General features: G+C 43.1%; 1 protein-coding gene across 2 annotated transcripts in view; it reads right to left on the reverse strand.

Moving 5' to 3' along the window:
- Positions 1 to 23,823, reverse strand: part of Entrep1 (endosomal transmembrane epsin interactor 1) — a 64,359-nt gene that overhangs the window by 21,285 nt on the left and 19,251 nt on the right. The gene's annotated exons all lie outside the window — the stretch shown is intronic.

The following is a 23,823-nucleotide window of genomic DNA, read 5'->3' on the forward strand; positions in this document are numbered from 1 at the left end:
GGAATAGTGAGAATTTGAGTCATTAACACCCAGAAATCACAGTGTCTGAATTTAAAAAAGGGGAGAGGCTCTTGCTTCAATCCAAAAACAGCTTTAGATTCTAAAGAATGCCCAATAATCTTCCATGAACCTTTTTCCAAAGTTAAAAATAGTATCACTTCAAATAATTAAGGATTGACTAAGAAGTCAGTATTTGCTTGGTACCAATTAGAGATTAAACATGTCTTTCAACTCGAGAACTGATTACTACAAAACTGAGACCTTATCAAAAGCAAAGGCAAATATAAAACATCAGAGTCAATAATTATCGGTATTTAAGCCAGTCATCCATTTAGATAGCTGATAATGTCAGAGACGTCTGGCAAATGAGTTTACATATAAACTTCAATATACCAAAAACATCTTCCTTATTTCAAGTCAGGCCAGCAAGCTCTCCTCAGACCCATTCTGTGTTAACAGTTAATGCCGCATGGTGCCACTTTCCCTGGGGGAGGCGGGCTTCCGTCTTCCTCTATGATGATAGAACTTGGCTTCTTTCCTTTCGCTGTTACTTTGCACAAAAGCCATTGTCAAATCTTTGGGAACCCCTGCGGGAGCTGCTCTTGTGACTGTCACAAGCTGGCATCCTCGCTGATGTGAGCAGCTTACAGCACATGCCCTTTGCACTGTATGCCAACGCTCGTGGGGAAAGGAGGATGCGAAACTGGCCAAGGGCAGAGTGCAATCTTCCCACACAGCCGCCACACAGGCGATGTGAAGAGCTGTCATGAGCCTGCAGTCTTCGGACCCAGCCACACAACTAGTGTGATTACAGAGAAGACTTCAACCGGGGCTCGGGAAATTTTCTTTTATTTCAAGATAAGGTACCTTGATAAGAAAATGTAGTTATGGCCTGTATCACCATCAGTGTAATCACTAATCTTTATTACTAGACATTAACACCATTGCATGGAAAATGTATGAAGCCAATCCCTCCCAACACTGGACCCCAAAACTCAACAGAATCTTAAGTTCATCAAAAGACACAATAAAATCAACAAGTATGTCAGAGACTAGGAGAAAATACTCTCAAGAACATAAAATATTACTTATACATTTCTTTATGTTTGTGTGTGTACACAGATACATGCATGTGTGTATGCATATATGTATGTATATATTATATATTGCATGTGGAAGTCACAGGACAATCTCGGATGTCTTTTTTCAGGTACCACCAACCTTGTTTTTTTTTAAACAGGGCTTCTGGCTTAAGCTCACTGGTTTGTCTAGTTTGACTGGTCAGTGAGTCCCAGGGATCCACCTGTCTCTAACTCCCCACCGCCGGAATTACAGTTTGACTGGTCAGTGAGTCCCAGGGATCCGCCTGTCTCTAACTCCCCATCGCCAGAATTACAGTTTGACTGGTCAGTAAGTCCCAGGGATCCACCTGTCTCTAACTCCCCATCGCCGGAATTACAGTACGACACCATGCCTAGTTTTGTCTTTTGTTTTTTTAACATGGGTTCTGTGTCTTGAACTTGGGTCTCATGCTTGCAGTGTGAGCCCTTTACTACTGGAGTTATCTGTCCAGCCCCACTGTAAATATTTTTATGATACTTCTGCATGTGGAACATAGAAATAACTACCTACCTTAGGAATGAGGCGACAACCCAATTAAACAATAGACCTAGGCAAAAATTTTACACACACACACACACACACACACACACACACACACAGAGGGAGGGATGAGAATGCAGAATAGCCAAGAAGCACATGAAAAGGTATTCAACATTATTAGTCATCATGAACAAAAGTTAAACCATAATGAGACACCACTCCACACCATCCTAATGGCTACATTTTCAAAGCCAACAATGTTGCTGAGGACGAGGAACAGTTAGACACTGGTATATGAACAGAAAATAGTGCCAGCACTATAGAATACAGAAACTAAATAGAAATCTAATCTCCCAATGTAAAGGTATCCCAAATAATTCATGAAGATACTTCACCCTCTAGTCTCTACTTCATGAACTGCACAGGGTGACTTCCTCCCAAAAATATAGCATCCAAGAAGGAGGCAATTAACTCCCCATCAGAGAAACCAACAAACACTCCATCCACCAGGTGACATCATGTCAGCAGCACAGGACGTCGGTAAGGTGTACTAGAAATAGTACTTTGTAACTGTGATCCTCCATCTAATCCTGAGAACCACATCAGACAATCTCAATCTTGCAAAATACCCAATAAGTAACCCTCAAGTCTGTCAGTGTTATCCCTGGGAACAAGGGACCCCCAGATGCTGCCTCGGCCAAGAGGAGCCTCAGCGGAGCAGGCAGCTATGTAACGTGAAACATTACAATGTTGCACCAACAGCAAGCACTAGGAAAACACCAGCTGTTAAAGAGAAATGTCAATGTCACATAAACCACCCAGCAACACCCAGAAAGGGGACTTTTTCTTATGTTTCATATATTTTAATCATTCTTTCCTTTAAAATTTCACCACAGATGATTTGTTTCTTCTTTATAGAAATCTGAAATATGGGACCAGGATCCAGTGCAAATTTGCAAGACTTGCTTTTCCTACCTGTTAAATGGGTCTTTGTCCTTGCCAATCTCAAGAAATTAATGTTGTATACAAATTTTCCTATCTTAATGTCCTTTGAAAAATATTTCATATGGGGGCCGGAGAAATGGCTCAGAGGTTAAGAGCACTGCCTGCTCTTCCAGAAGTCCTGAGTTCAATTCCCAGCAATCACATGGTGGCTCACAACCATCTATAATGAGATCTGGTGCCCTCTTCTGGTCTGGTGGCATACATGCAAACAGAACACTGTGTATATATAATAAATAAATAAATAAATAAATAAATAAATAAATAAATAAATAAATAAATAAATAAATCTTAAAAAAAAGAAAAATATTACATATTAGCCGGGCGGTGGTGGCGCATGTCCTTAATCCCGGGACTTGGGAGGCAGAGGCAGGTAGATCTCTTGTGAGTTCAAGACCAGCCAGCTCTTATAGCAAGTTCCACACCAACCAGCCAGGGCTACACAAAGAGACCCTGTCTTGAAAACAATAAATGAATAAAAAGAACAAAGGACAGTCCCTCTTTGGAGGAGGCAGCTTGTTATTACAAAGTGAGTTTGACAAGAATGTCACTAGGCCTGGCACCAGCTTTTCACTCTTTTAGTCTGTGAGCTCCCCTTCCCACCGTCCCTTCCCCCTCCATCTGTGGGAACTTGCTCTGAGGACTTCTTTGCCTTTGGCCTCTAGTGCAGTTCAGCCATGACAGAGAGAAGAAGGGGAAAAGCAAGGAAGGCTGTGGAACTGGCCATCCGGCTCCTTCTTTACATCTCGGGCCAGTTGTGCCCTCAAGGGAGAGCCATGGGCCCTCTCTGAGGTCCTGCCCGGGATGGTGACCTTTGGATGCTGACCACAGCTCACTGCCCAGGCTAAGAGACAAGTAACAGTATGCTCCCCACAGCATGCATCGGTGCTTGGAACTGTCCCTTTTTTCCCTCATGTCATATTATAATTCTGCCATCTGTTCCATGCTGGGAGCCTGACACAATGTCTCTATAAACTGTGCCTGGATTTAGACCATGCTCTCTACTTTTTGAGTTCAGATCCTTGTACTCAAATGAGTCTTCATCTGTTCAGTGCCACAGATTGGGCCAGGGAAGTCACAGAAGCAGACTCATTCTGAAGAAATGGAAAGTCCAGGGTGGAAAGAGAGAAATGTCTGTCTACAACTTTTATCTTAGGTAGTGAGCTGTAGGGAGAGCTAAGATACCACCCTGAGATGTTTAAGAATAAGGTATGCAATCCAAAATCCAGAGAGTCCTCCTAGGGGAGCCCTCCACGTGTGTTTACTAATGTGGTCAGCATTTTATGAATACTTATATCAAATACTATTATCCAAAGGTATGATTGTTTTGATTTGGTATTATAAATTTGCCTCTACTCAGACCTCTTGCTATTGAGATGCCATTTTAATCCAAGTCTTAATTAAGTGGCCCCCAAAAAGAATACTGGGGGACCCTGAGGCAGCCCAGAAGCATGGCCCTGGGTTTGCCTATACCTTTTAGCTGAGTGTTTTCCATAATCCCAATACGCAGCATCATTAAATACCCATGCCTGCCATACTTGGTAACGTTGAGTGTCTCTAAATTTCATTCTAGAAACAGGTGGAACTTTCCCTCCTGCCTAGGTGTTCTTTACTTTCATTTGACTACAAGATCAAGAAGAACTTAAGCTTTCTGCGTGTATCTAAATGATAAATGGTTCCAGGAACTACAGGACGGCATCGGCTTAAAAATAATTATGTTTAAAAATTAATTTAGACATTTTATTCTCGTTCTATGTGTTTGAGTGTTGGCCTGCATGTGTATAAATACACTGTGTGGGTGCAGTGTCCACAGAGGCCAGAAGAGAGGTCCTGGAACTGAAGTCGCAGAGGGCTTATGAGCTGCCATGTTAGTACTGAAAAACCAGCCCTGGTCCTCTGCAAAAGCAAGTGCTCTTAACTGCTGAGTTCTCTCTCTATCCCCTCCTGAAACAAACTTTAACATGGTGAGTTGAGGGTATTTCAGCATATTTTAAATTTCTGCATTTAAAGATTTCACTTTAATGTTCTTTTGGGTTTTTTCTGTAACTAATATGCTAAATCCCCGAACAGCACTAATGTGAGATCTTTAAATGCAGAAATTTAAAAGACAGATAACAGGGGAAAAGCACAAGCCTTTGGAAGGTAGAATTGACTCGGGGGCCCCCGAGGAACTGGACTGCACAACACCAACAAGGAAAAGGTAAACATGACGAGATTTACTCATCAGAACGCCCAAAGACTCAGACATGGGCAGCCATCAGATGCCTCTGGAAATAAAAGGAAATTTAAAATTAAAATCGATGGAGTGTACTGATGAAGTCACTGTAAACTAAAACAAGCGTGGTGAAGCATTACTGGCCTTTAAACACAGCATGACCCAGCAATCCCACAAGGAGTCTCCTGTAGTGAGAATTCCAAATGGTCTTCACAATAAAAACCTAAAGTCAGAAATTAGGGAGTGAAAGCAGAAAGATCAGAGAAGCAGAGCAGTCAGCAGCTAGTTCTTACCTCTACTGCATCCTCAGATCGAATGGGGTATCCTGTCTCTACAAGTCCTCAGACTGATTGCCTTGAGCTCCTGTAATATTCCTCTCTCTGCCCAGCCATATCCCTTACTGTCTCCACCTCCCTAGTGCTGGAATTAAAGGCAAGTGACTCTCAAGAACTGGGATTAAAGTTGTGAGCCACCATCCCCTAGCTCTGATTCTCTTTTAGACTGGATCGATCTCATGTAGCCCAGGGTGGCCTGGAACTCACAGAGATCCATCTGTCTCTGCCTCCCAAGTGCTGGGATTAAAGGTGTGTGCCACCACTGCCTGACCTCTATGCTAACTGGTGGCTAGCCCCACACTCTGATCCTCAGGCAAGCTTTATTTGTTATAGCACAAACAAAATATCACCACAGTCTCCAATTGCGTGAAGCCCAGCAATGACCAGGAGCAAGCCACTGATACATGTGACAACATGGATGATCTCAGAAACATCCAAGTAAGTGAAAATATATATGTAAAGTTCTAGAAAATGAAAAACTAAGAAAGGGAGAGAGAGGAAGTGAGGTGGGGAAAGAAAGATAGGAGATAATACTATATATTTCCCAGTAACCCAATCAGTTTGCATGGACCAGGTAGTCATGGCATGAAATCTGAAAAGTTCAAATACCAGAAAAGAAACAATAAAATCTAAAGAGTCCACTTGCAGGTGTGAGCCTAAAACCAAGCCTGCCATAAAGCATGTGTCCAGTAAAAATGACCACATAGTTGACTGATTGTTTCCCAAACGCTCCCATTGGTTACTGGTTTTCTAACAGGTAAACCGGCAGGGAAAGAGGGAAATAAATATGACTGAAACAATAGCATTCCAGAGGAGAGCTGTATCACTGTTCAAACAAACCACAAAGCCTGGAGTACAAGCTGCAGTATGTGGCTTCCTTATGTAGACGCAGGTCATTTCCAAAGACCTGCCTGTGAAAACTCAGAGAACGGAAGGACTTGTGACTAATTCGTGTTTTTAAACATAAAAGACCGAAGTTATTTGGGCTGTCCCAATGTCATCAGTGACAGCCATATTACAAGAGATACACCAGACAATGGGTCCTTACTGGCAGCAGTGGGAGTCACCACGGAGGGAGTTCTTGGCCACCAGAATGCCACCTGAGCCAGGTCAAGCCTATAGATTTAACAGCCGGTTACAGGAAAGGAGACAGAGGAGCATAGCAAACCTACCATGAGATGCAGTAGAACTCAAGTAGAGAAAAAAAAATATAGTTTCTCCATCAGATAAAAAAAAAAAGGAGGAAGAGAGGGTTATAGCAAACACGGAGAAACATCAGCCAGATGCAACCAAGGGTGCAGTTTGGCTCCAATTAAAACAAAGTAATTATGAAAACTACACATAAGGTAAAGATTAGTGCTTGGCAAGCTCAATAAAGTATCTGTCATATATACATATATATATACATCAGATATATAGGCTACACATACAAATACATGTGTAAGTATGTGTGTACGTGTGTGTGTATGTGTGTGTAGTGTGTGTGTATCTTAAGGCATTTAAAGATGAAAATGCTAGGCTTTACTTCAAAGTCATCCAGAGGCCAAGAAGGAGGGAAGTCATTAGGAGTCTCCATGACATCATTTTGGACAAGTGTTGGTTCCTGTAGCTGGACTATACATGGGGGCTTGCTAGGTTTCTCTCTACTTGAAGTATGTTTGAAAGTTTCCCTAACAAAAGAAGAGAATGAAGGAAAAAAAGTTGCCTCAGTAGGTAAAAGGGAGGGGCAAGAGCAATCTGAGAGTTGAGCTTGATCCCCCTAAGCCATGTAAAAATCCAGATGTGGTGGTATACATCTACATGTAATCTCCATGCTCCTGTGGCATGGGACGCAGACACACAGACGCAGGAGAATCACCCAGGAAGCACAGAAGCAGCTAACCTGGGGTAAAGCAACAGAAACAAGGGAGCTCCTCCTTCAGTGAGGTGGGACATGGGAACCGACTCCAGAAGGCTGTTCTCTTCTCCACATGTGTGCTACAGAGTGTGCACAAACTCATGGAGTGGTGCGACATTTGCACGTGCACATGCATGCAGACACACAAACTTTTCCAAGAGGAGTTACTTTTTATAGTAAATGTACAATCTCTCTTTTTAATTATTGTAGGTTTGTTTATCTTATTTTATGGGTATAGGTATGTTGCCTGCATGTATGTGGACCACGTGCTTGCCTGCTGCCCACGGAGGTCAGAAGAGGACATCAGAGGGCCTAGAACTAGATCTACAGATATCATGTGGAAAAGAGCCAAGGTCCTCTGCGAGAGCAACAGATACTTCAACTCTCCATCCCCCAATGTTAAACTCTTTTATTGACTGTCTTAGTTTGGGTTACTATCACTGTGATGAAACACCATGACCAAAGCAACTTGGCAGGGGGGAGGGGTTTGTCTTACACTTCCATACCACTGCTCATAATCAAAAGAAGTTGATTTAGAAGGTCCTCTGTCTATGTGTTGCTTTTATTGGTTAATGAATAAGAAACTGCCTTGGCCTGTTGATAGGGCAGAGTAGAACTAGGTGGAGGAAACTAAACTGAATGCTGGGAGAAAGAAGGCAGAGTCAGAAGAAGCCATGGAGTCACCACCAGAGACAGACATGCCCAAACTTTGCCAGTAAGCCACAGCCATGTGGCAATTCACAGATTAATGGAGATGGGTTAGTTTAGGATATAAGAGTTAGCCAGAAATATGCTTAAGCTACTGGTCAAATAGTATTGTAAATAATATAGTTTCTATGTGATTGTTTCAGGAGTTTAAGCAACTGGGAACACACAAGCGGACTCCTACAAAAAGTCAGGACAGGAACTTCAAGAGGGCAGGAACCTGGAGACAGGAGCTGATGCAGAGGCCATAGAGGGGTTTATGCTTTGCTCCCACGGCTTACTCAGCCTGCCTTCTCATAGAGCCCAGGATCACTAGCCCAGGGATGGCACTACCCACAATGGGCTGAGCCTTACCTTTTCAGTTACTAATTAAGAAAATGCCCTACAGGCCTGTCTACAGCCACTCTTATGGAGGCATTTTCTCAATCGAGGCTCCCTCCTCTCAGATGACTCAAAGCTGTGTCAAGCTGAGTCAAAACTAGCCAGCTCATTAATCCTACCTCAAATCTCCAGAAAGTCTGTTTCAAAGTCAGCAATGGAGGATGTCAATATTTAAAGTGTCAGATGTGCTCTTATGTAGTTTTCAAAAATATTTTATTTTATAAACTAACAGATTTCCTATGGTATTTCATACATACTTACTGCTAACATTTCTTTGATCTGTGGTTGACTCCCTTTCTGGGACTGAAGAGAAATGTGTTTGCATCTCTCTAGGTAAAGTCAAACAACACTACTCACTACAATGCAGAAAACATATTTCCCAGATAATAAAAATATATTAATGTATCAATTATCTATCTTCAAAGAGAAATGAAAATGTAGCATACATCAAACAAGAACAACTGTTATGGAAAGAATGATTCAGTGATCTAAAGTTGTTAATAATTTTACAAAAAATATAATTATGAAATAAATACTACTATAGCATGGTAAAAAAGCAAAATTCAAGAAAACACCTAGAGGATAAATTAAGAACTGAAGAGGAGCTGGACCAGGCTCAGTGGTTAACAAACACCTAATTTTTGACAAAGAAGCAAAACATATAAAATGGAAAAGAAAACATATTCAACAAATGGTGCTGGCATAACTGGATATCAACATGTAGATGAATGAAAATAGATCCATATCTATCACCATGCACAAAACTCAAGTCCAAATCCTCAACATAAAACCAACCACACTGAACCTCATAGAAGAGAAAGTGGGAAGTACACTTGAACACATTGGCACAGGAGACCATTTCCTAAATATAACCCCAGCACAGACACTGAGAGAAACAATTAATGAATGGGACCTCCTGAAACTTAGAAGCTTCTATAAAGCAAAAGACATAGTCAACAAGACAAAACAGCAGCCTATAGAATGGGAAAAGATCTTTACCAACCCCACATGAGACAGAAATCTATCTCCAAAATATACAAAGAACTCAAGAAATTGGTTATCAAAAGAACAAACAGCCCAATTAAAAAAAAAATGAGGTACAGACCCAAACAGAGAACTCTCAACAGAGGAATCTAAAATGACTGAAAGACACTTAAGGAAAAGCTCAACATCCTTAGCCATCAGAGAAATGCAAATCAAAACAACTCTTGAGATTCCATCTTACATCTGTAAGAATGGCTAAGATTAAAAACACTGATGACAACTTATGCTGGAGAGGATGTGGGGTAAAGGGAACACTCCTGCATTGCTGGTGGGAGTGCAAACTGGTACAGATGCTTTGGATAACAGTATGGCGATTTCTCAGAAAACTAGGAAACAATCTACCTAGAGGCCCAGCAATACCATTTTTTGGGTGTATACCCAAAGGATGTTCAACCGTACCACAAGGACATGTGCTCAACTATGTTCAAAGTAACTTTATTTGTCATAGCCAGAACCTGACAACAACCTGAATGCCCCTCTACCAAAAAATGGATAAGGAAAATGTGGTACATTTACACAATGGAGTACTACACAGCAGAAAAAAAATGGCATCTTGAAATTTGCAGGCAAATGGATGGATCTAGAAAACATCATATTGAGTGAGGTAACCCAGATCCAGAAAGACAACTATCATATATACTCACTCATAAGTGGCTTTTAGACATAAAGCAAAGAAAACTAGCCTACAATTTCCCAATCCCAGAGAACCTAGACAACAATTAGGACCCCCTAAGAGAGACATACATGGATCTAATATACAAGGTAAGTAGAAAAAGACAAGATCTCCTGAGTAAATTCGGTGTATGGGGACCATGGGAGATGATGGAAGGGGAAGGGAGAGGAAGGGAAGGGAGTGGAGAAAAATGTATAGTGCAATAAAATCAGTAATAAAAAAAAGTGCTTGCTGCTCTTGCAGAAGACCTGAGTCCAATTCCCAGCATCCATGTCAGGAACTCATACAAAAAATCCAATACCTTCCTCTGGCCTCTGAGAGCACAGATCTGACATATACTCACTCTCTCTCACTCTCTCTCTCTCTCTCTCTCTCTCTCTCTCTCTCTCTCTCTCTCTCACACACACACACACACACACACACACACACACACACGTAAAAATAAATCTTCAAAAAACAAAATAGAGAACACAAATAATTAAAACTGAAATTTTGAAAAATTAAGAAAAAATAATAAAAGAAAGATGGAATCCAAAAGGACCTAGTTTATACTGGGCTATATGATTATCTGATGTTCAAGAAAGAAAGAGCAGTCAGGTGGTGGTGGCGGCACACCCCTAAAGCCCAGCACTTGGGAGGCAGAGGCAGGCAGATCTCTCTGAGTTCAAGGTCAACCTGGTCTACAGAGTGAGTTCCAGAACATCTAGGGCTACAGAGAAACCCTGTCTCAGAAAAGGAAAGAAAAGAAAAGAAAGGGAAGGGAAGGGAAGGGAAGGGAAGGGAAGGGAAGGAAAGGAAAGGAAAGGAAAGGAAAGGAAAGGAAAGGAAAGAAAAGAAAAGAAAAGAAAGGAAAGGGAAAAGAAAAGAAAGGAAAGGAAAGGAAAGGAAAAGAAAAGAAAAAGAAAAGGAAAAATTAAAATGAAGGAAAGAAGCTAGATCAATCAGAGAAGGAAATAATCATGAAAATAGTGAAAAAATAGTGCTTAAAAACACATCTTCAAATTAAGAGTTCACTGCCACTCTGGTTTCTCTTCAGGTCACATGAATCTTTCACCGACTATTCTAAAGTCGGAGGAGAGATCACGCTCACCACTCACCTGAAGTGACCTTGGCAACGCCAATGGGTTGTCAGAAACTTCAGATCTGGAGAAAGAAGTCAAGTCGTCGCCACGCTCACTCAATGGACTCCTTTAATCCTCTGCAAGGTGCTTACATTCTAGGTTTTATTTCAGTAGAAACTAAAACAAGTTCTGTCTGATACATCAGAAAACCTCAAAGGTGACGACAGTTCATGGAATTTCTATTTGTTAACCAGTTTTCTACTTATTCACTTCTCTTAATGTTGAAGTGAATACTTAGTTTCTCAGATGACCTTTGAACTCCTGTTCATTTTATATTTTCTTAAATTTTATTTTTCTGAACATTAAATTATTGATATCAAGGTAGAAAGAGACTCCAAGAGCTTCTCCTCAGGGACAGACAGACAGACTGACTAAGTGACTGAATACTGTGGAGTAAGAATTTTAACATCAAGTTTCTCCTCTATGTAAAAATAACAGGCAGAGGAGGGGATCAGGCAATGACTCTGGTTTGGGCCAGGGGTTATTTTGAATGCAGGGTTCCATAGCCAGCCAAACATCACTCAAGTAGAAGGGAAAGACAAAGATACACCAAATAACCAGTCTCTGAGTGGATTCTCTTCCCTCACTACTTTCAAACATTATTATCTGAGGATGTTCTCTGGCAAAATGAGAGAGGAATTTAGAAGAAAATAATAATACCTAGTATCTGAGAAACAATGTCTGTCATTTAAGAACATAAAGAAAAGGCATACATGCTATCTACACAGATGCCTAGAAAACAGCTAAGTCCAAACTAGAAGAAAAAGTTGATGTCCCAGGAAGACACATCCATGGGAAAATAACCCAGTTTTTAAGCGAGGGATGTGAACCAGTATTTCCCCTCGAAACATACAAGTGACCAAAAGAGGAAAAAAAAAAGCACATGAAATGTTGCTTAAAATGTGATGCTAGCTCACACTGAAAAGATGTCTACGACCAAAAAGACAGACAGACAGACAGACAGACCGTGCAGGGAGAATACACTGATAAAAATGGGAAGCATGTTAGTAGATTCTCAAAAAAATTAGCATTAGTTACCACACAACCCAGAAATTCCACTCCATGGAATGTGGTTCAGAGGTTGCCTTCAGCTACACAGAGAGTTCAAGCCAGCCTTAGCTGCATGAGGATCTATGAGTATAGAAATTACAAACAGCATCCACTACCATCACAGTGGGGCTGGGCTGCTTTTACGTTACTATGACAAAAGCCTCACCACGAACATGGTGGTGGAAGTTATAGGCTGAGCTTCAGGGCTGCCAGTCCACAGTCCACGCCTCTGCTGATTCTGCATCAACAGTGAGATGAAGAGTACGTGACAGAGACTCCCAGATCACAGCAGACAAGAGCCAGGAGAAAAGGGATGGTGCAAGACCAACCTCTAATGACACATCCCGGTGACTCACCTTTAACCTTTCCAGAACCTCTCCCCACTGGGGAGTCAAACTCCCAGGCACAAGTCTGCAGCATGATTAATAAAAAAGCAGAGACAGAAATTGGGGTTCAACCTGAGGTCAGAAAAGTGAAACAGCCAGCCACTGGCTCTTACCTCTACCTCAGTCCGAAATGGCGATCCTGCCTTCAGGAATCTCAGAATAAGACTCCGTCTTATATTCCTCTCTAGGGCTGGGATTGAAGGTGTGCAGCACTGGGATTAAAGGCATGCACTGCCCGGCTTCAAGGGCAAACTAGTGTGGCTACTGGGATTAAAGGTGTGTGTCACCACTGCCTGGTCTGTAAGGCTGACCAGTGGGGCTGTTTTTCTCTGATCTTCAGGCAAACTTTATTTATTAAAACACAAATGAAATATCACTACACAAGCCATTTTAAGAAGTGCCTCATAGCCAAACCATAATAACCAAAAGTAGAAATGCCCATCAACCAATGAAGAAATAAACAAAATACATTATAACCATACAATGGGAAATTACTCCGCAATAAAAAGGAAGAAGTACTGGCATGTGTTAGAACAGATGAGCCTTCAAAATGACATGCTAAGGAATTGCCAAGTGAAAGCTGGCCGTCAGAACAATCCTGTACGACGTGATTATATTGGCCTGAAACATCCATAGGAAGCAAATCTATAGACAGAAAGGGTATCAATGCTTTCATAGGACTAAAGGGACTACGGAAAAATGGGAAGTGACTAAAAGACACAGGGTTTCTTTTTAGGGGTGACAGCAACTGGCAGCAGTGACATTTGCACCTGTCTACACAAACCACTTGCGTTCTTTAGACAAGTAAAACTTATGTACGTCAATTACAGCACTGTAAACCCACACTTAAGAAAAAGGATAAGGAGCAGGTACATACTATCTGAGATGAGATATTTTGTTCACACAAAAAGCAAAGGGTCATTAGGAACTTCAGGAAACAGAAAGCTCTGCATCAAAGACGTGCTGGTTTGAAGTGAACTGTCCCCACCACGGGCTCCGGTATTTAAGCATTTGGTCCCTGCTTGGTGATGTCATTTATGGAGACTGTAGGATCTTTGGGGGGTGCGGCCTCGTTGGAGGATGTGTATCACTTGGGGTGGGCTTTGAGGGTTCATAGGCTGACCACACTTGTGGTTTACTCTTTGTGTTTGTGGCTAATGATGTGATCACTCGGCTTCTTGTTCCTACTGCCACGCTTGTTGCTTGTTGTCACGCCACCCTGCCACCATGGGCTCTTATCCCGCAGGAGCCATAAGCCAAAATAAACTCTCGCCCTTAAGTCGCCTCTGGTCATGGTGTTTTAACAAAGCAGAAGAAAAGTAATTACTAGAAGTCATGGTCCAAAACAGAAGCCAATGAAAATAGGACACCTGTAGAGTGAAGAATAGACAAGCATATTAATGCGCTTTGGCTTGGCTGCTGAGAACACTGCTCGCCTGAGGGACACAGGATTGCATCTCCTGCTCTCTGCCCATCATGCTCCCAACCACAGGAAACAGTGCGTACAAGGGGGACTTGAGAGAAACAGGTCACCTGTGCCTTCCCAGTGTTGGTGGTAGCCTCTCGGTGAGCTTTGCCACCCTCGTCTGTTTAGATGAAATTCAGGGCTAGGCCCTTGACTTTCCTTCCAGTGCAAGATGAAAAATGTGCTCTGGTCACTTCAAGTCATAATTAAAACTTGGGTCCTTAAGATGCCCATATTTGTGTCCTAGTGGAAGCTCGGGATTTTGTTTGAATTTTGGCTTTTCTCCTTGGCACTGGGCCCATGACTGTGGGAACTAAGCATGGCTGTGGGAATGGCATGAGGCAATTGCATGTCCTACTTCCTCTGTCTTTGTCTAGGTCTCAGCCTGCTGTGATCAATAATGTCTCATTATCAATCATCTAAGGATCTTCATCCATCTTAGCACGGCTGCAGACACTCCATCAACGAAGCCCCTACTGGCTCCTCTGGGAAACCTATTGCTGATGTGGGAGTGTCATATATCAATCTGCTGATTTCATTGGTTAAGCAATAAAGAAACTGCTTGGCCCTCATAGGTTAAAACATAGGTGGGAAGAGTAAACAGAACAGAATGCTGGGAGGAAGAGGAAGTGAGCTCAGACTCGACAGCTCTGCTCTCTGGAGCAGAGGCTTGCTCCGCTCTCCCAGGCAGACGCACATGATGAAGCAAGCCGCCAGGTCAGACATGCTGAATCATTCCCGGTAAAACCAGAGCTACACAGCTTATTAGAGATGGGTTGATCGGGATATGAGAATTAGCCTAGAAGAGGCTAGATAGAAATGGGCCAAGCAGTGTTTAAATGAATACAGTTTGTGTGTTGTTATTTCGGTGCATAAGCTAGCAGGCGGCCGGGGTGCTGGGGATGCAGCCCCGCAGCTCCTATTACAACATATTGCTGGACCATAGTCTCTCTGTCTTGGCATCAGCAGTGCAAGCCCAGCCTCCCTCATCTGTGGTCTCCTCACTCCTCCAGGGCCCTCACTTCACTCTCCAGCAGGTCCAGTCAGCCAGCTACAAGCATTTTGCTAGAGCCTGGGCTGTGACTACACAGCTGTTTCCCAACTGAAGCCACAGGGCATTCCAACCAGCCTTTTTTGGCACTACCCTAGCACAGTCAAACACCAAGGGACCCATATCAGGTCTCCAAGTGCTTATCTCTAAGTACCCCCTGGGGGATGGGGAACTCATAATGCCACCACAATCCAGTAACTTCCTCCATAACATTTGTCTCTTTAAGCCTTAATCTTTTTATAGGCAGAGCAGGGGGGTGAGGGGTGAGGGGGTGAGGGAGAGCAGAGTTCAGCTAAGGACTGCAGAATGGGTTTTCAGTAACAGCTTTGTAATCCCTGCTTAGATCATCAAAGACACTCTAGGATACAGGAGAAACGGTATCTATCTCTCCTCAGGTGAATGCAGAAACAATCTGCCCCTGGCTCCCTAGGACACTACCATATACATCGCGCACACACTGCAAGCACCATGGATGGATTTCTCTGTCGTAGAAGGGGTGTACAGGCAAGATCTGGATGGGTGTAACAGCTCCGAAAAGCAAAACGTCTCCAGGAGAGCCCAGCTACCCGACCACAGCCCTGAGTATTGCGACATGACTGAGAAACAACAAAACTCTCAAAAACGGCCTTCATGAATACGATACAGTTCCTTAAGGAGGAGATAATGAATTCCTTAAAGAGATCTATGAAAATATAAACCAACAGTGAAAGGAAATGGAAAAAAGTGCAGGACTATAAAGTGGAAATAGAATTAATATAGAAAACTCAAGCTAAGGGGAATATGGAAATGAAAATTTTAGGAACTCGAACAAGAACCTCAGAGACAAGCCTCACCAATGGAATAAAAGAGATGGAAGAAAGAATCTCAGGTATTGATGACAAGATAGAAGAAATGAATACCTGAGTCAAAGAAAAAATGTTAAATCTATTTATGCCCAAATACAAGGGCACTCTTGTATGTGAAATAAACACTACTAAAGCTTAAATCACACACTAAACCCCACACACTATAGTGGGAAAATTCAACATCCCACCCTCACCACTGGACAGGTCACTCAGACAGAAAATTAACAGAGAAGAAATATGGGAAATAACAGATGTTATGACTCAAATAGAACATTCCATCCAAACACAAAAGAATATACCTTCTTCTCAGTACCTCATAAAACCTTCTCAAAAATTGACCACATACCTAAGTAACAAAGCAAACCTCAACAGATACAAAAAAAATTGGAATAATCCCATGTATCTTATCAGATCACCATAAATTAAAATTAGAATTCAAGAGCAACACTAATTTCAGAAATCCCACAAATGTATTTTAAACATTTAAACATTGTTTAATGGAAATTAAACAATGCTTACCTGAATCATCCATGGGTCAAGGAAGAAATAAAGGAAGAAATTAAAAGACAGATTAATTCTCAACAGAGGAATCTAAAATGGCTGAGACACTTAAGGAAATGTCCATCATCCTTAGCTATCAGAGAAATGCAAATCAGAACAACTCTGAGATTCTATCTTATACCTGTCAGGATGGCTAAGATGAAAAACACAAATGACAGCTTATGTTGGTGAGGATGTGGAGAAAGGGGAACACTTCTCCACCGCTAGTGGGAGTCCAAACTTGTACAATCACTTTGGAAATCAGTATGGTGGTTTCTCAGAAAATTGGGAATTGATCTACCTCAAGACCACTTTTGGGTATATACCCAAAGGATGCTCAATACTACAAGGACACATGCTTAACTATGCTCATAGCAGCTTTATTCATAATAGCCAGAACCTGGAAACAACCTAGATGCCCCTCAACTGAAGAAGGGATAAAGAAAATGTGGTACATTTATACATATATACTCGGTTGTTAAAAACAAGGAGACCATGAAATTTGAAGGAAAATATATGGAACTAGAAAAAAAATCATCCTGAGTAAGGTAACCCAGATCCAGAAAGACAAACATGGAATGTACTCACTTATAAGTGGATATTAGCTATAAAGTAAAGGATAACCTTGATACAATTCACAGATCCAGAGAGGCTAGGTAGCAAGGAGGACCCAAGAGGGGACGCCTGGATCTCCTGGGGATAGGGAAATAGAAGAGATCTCATGGACGGAGTGGGGGACGGTTGGAGATGGGACTGTGAGGAATACGGTTTGGGAGTGGACAGAGGGGGGGAATACTAAAAGAGATAACTGGAAAGGGGGCATTTTGAGGTCAGGTAGAAACCTGGTGCACAGGAAACTCTCAGGAAACCACAAGGATGACCCCAGCTAAGACTCCTAGCAGTAGTGGATGTGTAGCCTGAACTGGCCTTCTCCTGTGACCCAGCCGGCCTAGCCACACAACCTTTTTCCTACAGTCTGTCCTGCCAAAGGGAAGTGGACCAGGTGGATGCTAAGTAAGAAAGACGCAGAGATTATGAAAATAGCCAACCAATAACTGGTACAGCCACAGAGTAAGCCCACCCTCTGACATTGCGTGGAGTGCCAGATCTAGAGGCTGTGTGTCCCGGAGACCTAGGGTAGAACCAAACATGATTGGAGGGAAAACATGTCAATGTACTGATACCTAATGATATTCTGCTATACTCATAAATTGCTGACTACCCCAACTGTCATCAGAGAGGCTTCATCCAGCAACTGATGGAAAAAGATGCAGCCCACAGCCAGGCATTGGGCCAAGCTCGGGGAATCCTGCTGAAGAGAGGGAGGAAGAGACAAGGGGAGTCAAGGACATCACAAAAGAACCCACAGAAACAACTAACCTAAGCACATAGGAGCTCACAGAGCCTGGTCCCACAAGTCAGTAAGCCTGCATGGGACCAGCCTAGACCCTTTACATGTAAGGAACAGTTGGGTAGCTTGGTCTACTTGTGGGACTCCTAGTGGTGGGAACAGGGGCTGTCCCTAATGCTTTGGCTGATTTCCAGGAACCTATTCCTCATACTGGGTTGCCTTGCCTACCTTAAAATAAAAGCAGAACTGAGTCCTGAGGTAACTTGATATGATTTATATGTCATTACTTTGTTGATATCCACAGAAGGCTTGCCCCTTTACTGAATAGAAACAGAGGAAGGGTGGATTGAGGGAAGGAAATGAGAGGAGGGGAAACTGAGGTCAGGATATAAAATAAATGAATAAATTTAATTAATAAAAGATGGGGTAACGATCTACACAGAATACTCAGAAGAGGAAACTCTGATGGCTGAGAAACACTAAAATGCTCAAACCCTGAGCCATCTTGGAAATGGAAGCCAAAAGTACTTTGAAATTGTATCCTTCACGTGTCAGAATGGCTAAGATCAATTTTAAAAACTGACAGCTCATGCTGGCAAGGATGTGGAGTAAAGGGAACACTCATCCTTTGCTGATGAGAGTGCAACCTTGCACAATCACTATGAAAATCAGTGTGGCAGTTCCTCAGGAAAAGGGAACAAATCTACCCGGGGCATATACCTTCATCCTACCACAGAGACACTTGCTCAACCACGTTCATTGCTGCTCTGTTCATAATAGCCAGGAACTGGAAACAACCTAGATGTCCCACAACAGAGGAGAGATAAAGAAAATGTGTTACATTTACACAATGAAATATTTAGCTGGGCGATGGTGGCACACACCTTTAATCCCAGCATTCGGGAGGTAGAGGCAAGAGGATCTCTTAAGTTTGAGACCAGCCTGATCTACAAAGCTAGTTCCAGGACAGGCTCCAAAGCCACAGAGAAACCCTGTCTCGAAAAACCAAAAAAAAAAAAAAGGAAAGAAAAGAAAGAAAAGAAGAAATATTTAGTACTCCACCATTAAAAAAATAAAATCATGAAATTTGCAGGTAAATAGATCGAATGAGAAAAAATTACCCTGAGTGAAGTGTCCCAGACCCAGAAAGACAAACATGGTATGTATTCACTTATATGTAGATGTTAGCAGCTAAGTCAATGATAACCACATAGGTTAGGTATAGAGCAAGGGACTCATGGGGACAGGTAGATAAAAAGAGAACTAGACAGTTACGAATGGATTGGGTGGGGTGGCAGGAATGGGAACCTCAAGTGGGGAAGAGGAAAGGAAAGGGGGATGAGAGAGGGAATACAGAGAGAGACAGCAAAAATTAAGGGCATTTGAGGAGTAGTATGCAAACCTAAAAATAGTATAAGATTTCCAAAATATATGTAAATATGAAGGTGATCTAACTGAAACAGCCAGATAATGAGGGATACAGACCCTCAAATGGCCATCTCTTGTCACCAAATGAAGCTTCCAGTACCAGAACTGGATTACATCTAATCGAGTTGTTGGTCAAAGGGGTCCGTCCCATGGAAACCCCCAAACAACCCCAGCCTATTGCTAAGACTATAAATTGCTCCTCACAAACTGATAACAAGGCCCCATTGCTGAAGACAGCGCCTACACATCTTGTTGACCATAGGAAAGTCGAGCTGGTGACAACATAGGCCCTTTAGTCCATCCACGGTCTAGTGTTTTCTGTATACGAAAGCACTCTATATATCACCAAAAGAAAAATGTGTTCACCAAACCAGCCACAAACATTTTGATCTAAAATGACGTTCCTGCTAGTGTAATGGTGACACAAGGCTTACATAAGGAACCAAGGTCTAATTTGACTTAGGGACATTTGACTTCGCCTTGTTCAGCCATTATCAGAGATGTTTCCTCCTATAAAAGATGGGGAAAAAAATACAGAGACCCACAGCCATGAGAGTGAGAGACCTCGGAACACTCAGCCCTAAAAGGTATGTTGCCAGCAAATCCCTCCTCTCGGGGCTCAGGGAACCCCACAGAAGAGGAGGCAGAATGAGTGTTAGAGCCAGAGGGGATAGAGGACACCAAGAAAACAAGGCCTGAGGAAGCAACATGATCCAAGCTCACAGGAACTCACAGGGACTGTGGCAATGGGCTATGGCTTCCAAGTCAGTGTTTTTATGGGACTCCTGGGTATGTGAATGAGTGGGTCTCTGATTCCTGTGCCTGCTCTTGGGCTCCTTTCCTTCTGCTGGTGTTATACAATTTTGATGTGTTACTTGTTGTTTGGTTTCATTATTATCCCTTAGGAGCCTCTGTTTTCTAGTGAGAGACAGAAAGGGGGTGGATCTGGATGGGAAGAGAGGTAGGGAAGACCATGGGAGGTGCATAGGGTGGGGAAACTGTAATCAGGATACATTATGTGAGGAAAAAAATCTATTTTCAATAAAAGGAAGAGACCACGAGGAGCTCTGCTCACCGGCTTGCTCCCTGCCTCACTTTCAGCGCTCTTTCTTACACCATCCAGGGACAGCTGTGTCATTGCCCACAGCTGCCTGGACCCTCCTACAGAAATCACTTATCGAGAGAATACCTCAGTGACTTGCCTACAGGCCAATTTGAGGCACTTTCTCAGTTGAGATTCCCTCTGCCCAGATGACTCTAGTGTGTGTCCAGTGGATGCCACTCATTTAGACTGATTTCCCCCTTACACAATCCTCTGGAAACATCCAAGGATGTATCTCAATCTTCTAGGTGATTCTAAGCCCACTTAAGTTGACAGTGAAGATTAAACATTGCATCCTCTGTTTAAAAGGCATTTTGTACATTATACAATGTCACACGAATGTGTTTAAAACACAGACAGATGAAATATTTACAGGCAGAGATAAAGGTCAAGTATATGGGACTTAATCTCAGAGAGGCAGTCTATCATGCCCAGGATTCCACAACTAATTAGGGGACCCACTACAGACCTGGATCCTCCAATAGCATGAGGAATATCACTAATACACACAATCCTTTCTCATCACTAAAGGGCTCTAACAGGCCCCCCAAGGCATCTTCGTGGTACAAGTTCTTATCACAACCACCCAAGCCCTTACACTACTTATCCACCCTATCCCACCTAACCAAGGCACACAATGATACTGTCCAGTATCAACGCCCCTGGAACTCCTTCTCCTCACAGAGTTACCATAAATGCCTAGTACTTTAAAATAGATCTGCACTTGAATTTTAATATTTTAATATAATATATAAAGTTAATATTAAATTCATGAGGGGAAATCACTGCCATTTACAGCCAGAGTTCTTAATTATATTCCTAACTAGAGAAGCTAACTCAGCTTCTTAACTATGGAAGGCATTTCTTGCAAGGCTATCAGGTAGCTCGCAAAATCCACAAGAACCTGAGAGAGAGCCAAGGCTACTGAGTGCTGGGACCTCTATCAAGGCCATAGAGGAAAACCAGGTCCCTTGGCACCAGCCTTGGCACTCCTGCCACCCTCCACTCATGGGTTCTGGAGTGTTCTGGCTTCTCCACGTGGGCATCAGCATTCATTCCAGTGGGTGGCAGGGTCACAGCCTTATCTGCTGATGCTCAGAAGGAAAGGTGTGGCCTTAGAGTCTCCACTGCTGGAGGAGATGGCCTGTTTCTCACAAAACTCTCTAAGGTAGAGACACTAAATCGATGATGCTGAAGATGCTGCAAAGCCAAGGACTAAACAAAGAATAACTCTGTACAACCCCCTCTCACATAGTGTCTCCAACACAATTCAGAAAGTAAGTCTTCCCTCAACCCATCCCCAGTCTACCCCAGTTTTCCTGAAAATCTTTTTAGAAAATGCCCATGCAAATGTAAGCATTTAAACCGATTCCCCAAGTAGTTAATGCTGTCAACTGGTCAAGACCTAGAATCCCTGAGGAGACAGGCTTTCCGGCATGCCTGTGAGGCACCCTCTTGACTAAGTGTATTGAGATGGGGAGATCTCATCTAAATGTAGGTGGCCCTTCCCTATGGCTGCTTCCTGACAGCAGACAGAAGGGGACCAGCTGCCTCAAGCTCCTGATGCCATCACTTCCCCAACATAATAAACTGGACCCTGGGAATGGGAACCAAATCAAACCCTCCCTCCTTGAGCTTCACTTGTTCGAGCAACACAGTGGGATGGGTCATTGGTTTTAGAAGGAAAAAGCCCACACAATGGCACCCTCTGTATTATGTGTAACTCCTCACACCAGTGACTTATATGAAGATGTCCTCCCACCCAAGTTGTTTCTCTTCTTGCCCCAAATCACTCAGAAGCTGCATGATGGTGGAAGTCACAAAATAATCCCATACTAGTTCAGAATTATGAGTAATAAAGGGCTCTTTATTTAGGGGACACTTACAGATCACTGTCCTAGATAACAGTCCTCTGCACAAAGGGGAACAGGAGCAGAGTCTAGCAGCCTTTACAGCTGCCTTAATAGTATAAGAGACCATGCCCAAGTGGGCTGGTATCTTAAATGCTATTGGCTGAAGGAGCAGAATGTACTCCCACAGCAGCTGACTTCCCTCAAAGTCATTTCAGAAATAACGACAGTCCATGAGACCCTAGAAGGCCAGGACAAGGGACTGGAAGGAGGTCTAGATCGTCTGTCCTGCTCCAGCGCTGACGGTGTGGACATACCTGCTGGGCCCAGCTGCACCTGAAGGACAGTCAGGAACTCACATTTCGGGACCACCAAGCAGCACTCATCAGAACAGCCAGACTCCAGAAGCCTGCCTATATTTTACTTTCCAACGACAGTAGGTGTCTTCACTAAAACAGAATGGCACACGTGGGAGAGAGGTGGCTAGTGAAATCACCAGCTTACTCCACTAATATGAACGATGTAACAACTGGTTCTCAGAGAAACCTGTACAGACAACTAAAGCCCACGTAAGCTCCTGTCCCTGAGTCTTCAGACACTCCACTCTTGAGCTGCGTCTCAATCCCTGTCCCTCAGCTGACTAGTTCTGGGTTGGGCTATCCATTTCTGACAACAGTTTGAACATTACTAAAAGTAACAAAAACAATCTAGCAGCTTCCTCTGGGCAACACTTGGTTCTCACAGCAAGGCTGTGAACCAATTATCCACGTATGTACCATGACTTGGCGCTGACAGGTCAAGTTCTGCATCCAGACCCTTCTCTGGCTGGCCAGCCCATAGCTTTTCTTACACATCCAGATTCTGGACAATCCCAAACCTTGGCTTGTAAAATTCATCTTTAGATAGCCCAACCGCAACCCCAGCTAGAACCCTAAAATGATCCCCGTTTCCTCATCCTTTCTGAGATCTGCTGGCAAAGAAGCATTTCTCCTCCTGAAGTAGATAGAAGAGATAAAGCGTTGTATGTTTGATCAACGGGCTCTCAGAGGATCAACCACGGTGGCCGAGACAAGAGGCTGCAGCCAACACCGCCTGTGTGCTCTGTTCCATGTGGCTGCTATAAAACCTTAGCTCTGTGTCTCCAGGAGGTGTGTGATTATTTTTTGGTCTGGTAGCTAATGCACATGAGTATTTATAGCAGAATTTGATGGAAGACTCCCTTTCGTTGGCTTAGCAGAACAGTTACCTCTAAGCTTCGATAATAACCTGGTGCTATCAACCCCTGCCTGATCGCTGGAATGCAGCCACACTGGCTTAGGTCACTGTGAAAAGCACAGCACCTCCTGGATCTAGATTCCACCCAGGGAGTGACTGCAGGCCTCTTCCCCAGGGTCTTCCCCAGGCACCACTCCCAAAGGTGATCACAAAGGAAAGAAAAGCTCTATGGCCTGAACCCAGCAGCCTCAGCCAGGCCCAAGTGCGTCTGTAGTCACACAGCAAAGCAAGAGACGGGCTCTCCTTGAAGACTTCCTCATGATGATTTGTTATAATATATAATATGCTTGCCCTGCATTCCATTTATCATCTCGGTGTCAATGTGCATTTATACCTTTTCTTCATTATAATCCCGAGGGACTGCTGTATTCCCATTGTACAAGTGAGAGGCCTCAGTCCACCATTTCCTGGGCCACTAACTCTTTGAAAATAACAGGTCCCCAGGTGGTGGTGGCGCTTGCCTTTAATCCCAGCACTCAAGAAGCAGAGGCACATGGATCCCTGT

This window comes from Microtus pennsylvanicus, chromosome 5 (genome assembly GCF_037038515.1).
Source record: "Microtus pennsylvanicus isolate mMicPen1 chromosome 5, mMicPen1.hap1, whole genome shotgun sequence".
NCBI lineage: Eukaryota > Metazoa > Chordata > Mammalia > Rodentia > Cricetidae > Microtus > Microtus pennsylvanicus.